Source organism: Anoplolepis gracilipes, chromosome 7, assembly GCF_047496725.1.
Source record: "Anoplolepis gracilipes chromosome 7, ASM4749672v1, whole genome shotgun sequence".
NCBI lineage: Eukaryota > Metazoa > Arthropoda > Insecta > Hymenoptera > Formicidae > Anoplolepis > Anoplolepis gracilipes.
The window spans coordinates 7,602,579-7,605,856 of NC_132976.1; positions in this window are offsets into that span (position 1 = coordinate 7,602,579).

Genomic DNA, 3,278 nt, shown 5'->3' on the forward strand with positions numbered 1-3,278 from the left:
TCTATTGTGTATCTATTATTTCTCAACATCCTTCAGCATCGTGTCATCGTGAGATATTCACTGATTCAACATATCCGATGAGAATAGAAATCGTCGATGCATTATGTCACTATACATTGCGTTCATAAGTTTACAGACACTCTAAAGCCAAATACTATTTATAATGATAATTAAACATTTTTGTTTTATTTCTCAACGAGGATAAAAAAATAAAAATTTTATTTTGTATATATTTTTTTAATGATACTTATTTTAAAAACATATTTATTTTAAATACGTCATGTGTTATGTCAAATCCAACAATTTATGAATGGCATTATACCTATATGTATATAATTAAATAGGTATAAAAGGCGGCTAATTACGCTTGTAAAAATGTCGATATAATCAATAGAATGCAAAAAACAAATGAAAATAACAAGCCCATAACGAAAGAAATAAAATCTTTATTGCATGATTAGATAATCTTCTTTCTCGCGAATGCAATCAAAGTCCATCGCATTGAACGCATTAACGCCATGAATATGAAGAGAAATCGAGGGAACGTGAGCGAAATTGTCGGTCGTAAGCTACTATGACACGCAGTCATGCGTGCATTACACGTGATATCGATCGATCGTATTTAAAAGAAACATACCTTGATCGTTCACCTGTTTTATGCCGAAGTTCTCTCATTCTATCATTTTTTTCTTCACATCTGAGGACGAGGACGCGATCCAACTTTCTTTATACTTTTGTGTAATCTTCCCAACTGCATCGTGATTTACGTTTATGTATAAACATTGTCTTATATAGTTGCAATATCTTTTAAACCTAAAATTAAAACAATGACAATAACTTTGCATTTCAAACTTATATATATTTTTTTCGAGAAATATATATGTATTTAAAACATTTTTAATGTAACTTATAAAAACTTTGGAAACTTATGTTGAAATATTTTAATAATTTTTGAAATTAATCTTAAATGATACTATACACATAGCAAATACAAGTATTATAAACAACGCAATTAATAATCATGATGGTGTAATGCTGCATTATGCATATAATACCGTGACCTAGATGCAATAGTCGTAATAATTATAAGATAGCTGTTGCGACGTGTAACTGGCCATATAAAATATAAATATCTAAAAATATAAATGTCTTATTTATATAAAAAAAAAAAAAAAATAGATTTAACTTACGGCGCAATTTTTGATCTAATCTTCGAATAGCGACGCGAGTTTCAATATTATCTAACTATATCTACGATTCTTTCCGAGCAATAATCAGAAATTTTCTAATGTTCGTTTCGCGTCCTTTTTCTCTGCAGCCAAGTTTTAATAATTTTAATGACGTTGCGTAAACTTACCTGTCGGCAACAACCGATCACCTCCTCCCCGATAACATTAATGCATATTTAACGACGCGCCGCGACTTTCGAAAACGCGCCTGTCCTTTCACCAAATTCGATCGCGGTTCTCATAAGCGATTTCGAAAAGTACACGTATTACATGCTTCACACCTTGATGCCGCGATACGATAACATCGGCTTCGAATATTCATCGAATACTTCGCGATGCGCCGTCGAAGATGATTTTTTTTTGCGTCACATTCCGTTCAGCGCGAAAGGCCGCCTCGACCTTTCCCCGATGATGACCGTTCTCGGACCCCCCCTCGATTACGCCACTGCGGGGTGCCTGCGGCACAGTATGTCAGAGTATGTCTCTATGGATTATGGATACGTACCTCGTCAGAAAAGACCAATGATAAAAAAGTTCTGTCATTTTCAGCGGTGGAATTTATGTTGCAAAGAGCGCAGATACTTTAGATGTATCCTGACTGTAGTTGTTCAACTAATTTAAATTTTTACGAGTATAAATTATATAGTATATTGACTGCGTATCATATTACGGACACAAAAACAATGTTAAAACAATCAATGATATATATTATATAAAAAAAATTATATACCATAAATGCTTTAATGTGTGACAAATAATATTCTCGAATATAAAATCCGTCGAAATTTTTCTTTAAGAAAGTGTCTTAACATTTTTTAAAAAATGTGATAAAAGAGCATTTTATTAAAATATTTGTTTATCATGAGTGTTGATTAAGAAATTCAAAACTATTTTTAGTGATTAAGTCAATTGATTAAATGAGCTGTCATTTTATCTTTCGATCTAAAATTTAATCTTTAAATTTATCATAGGATCATTAATGTCCAATTCATTATGAGATCAAAGTCTTAGTCACGATACATCGAATATTTAAAAGATAATCTGTACAAATCAAATGTGCTTTATTATACAAGAAATGTTGTTAATTTCATGTTAGAGTTCAAGTCAGAGAGTTCAAGCATCTAGTGTACATACTTCTAGAATTTCATAAAATCGCGCTAAAATCCTTAGTTTCTTTTACGCGCTGTGAAAATCTGTTATTAGTAAAAATAAGAAATTCCTTGAAAATTTTAAAACTTTTTTAGATATCTTTTATTTTTTAGCTTTCACAGAGAAAATATAGCGTACAATAAATCGTCTTCCTGTCACACTTGAAAAGTGTATGAGGACAAAGTTAATTTGAAAGATAAAAGGTGATACAGATAGTCGGAAAAGCTTTTTTAGATATATATAATAGATGCGTCAAAAATGAATTCTGCCGAATAAACGTGGTGAGTCACGTTGGTGAATTCTTTATATCTTTATGTTCGTTTTTGCAAATACCTACACGACAGGTTTTTAGCATAGCAGTACCGCTAAAATGTATAAATTCACTATAATTTATTTTTAATCGAGACCCATGCGCTAATCCACGTTTGCTCGGCTTTAATTCGAGTCGACATATTCAGGAATCTTTTATTGTTAATAACGGTTGTTGCAAACATTCTAACAATTTATAAATAATTAATGAAAAGAATTATCATTCGTACGAAAGCATGTAGTATCATCGGCTACGACAAGGTTCGAGAGAATACATTATCTGTCAGAAATTGAAATAAAATACTGAAGGAAGAGAGAGAGAGAGAGTAGAAAGAGCAAAATATAAAAAAAAAATCTATTCAAAAACTCCTGAAAAAAGACATACTATTATCGAAAACTCGGCAATAAATAACTAATGGCCATCACTATCACGGTGCATTGTACCTAGGGACTTGGGCTCACGTCACGTGTGTGCGTGTGACGTGCGTGTGGTATCTTACACGGGCGCCGCTGCGTCGCCAGCGCTCCGAGAATGTGCGACAGTCCAACACGAGCGGTCGCGTGATACGCGTGTCCTGTACCCGTTGCGTA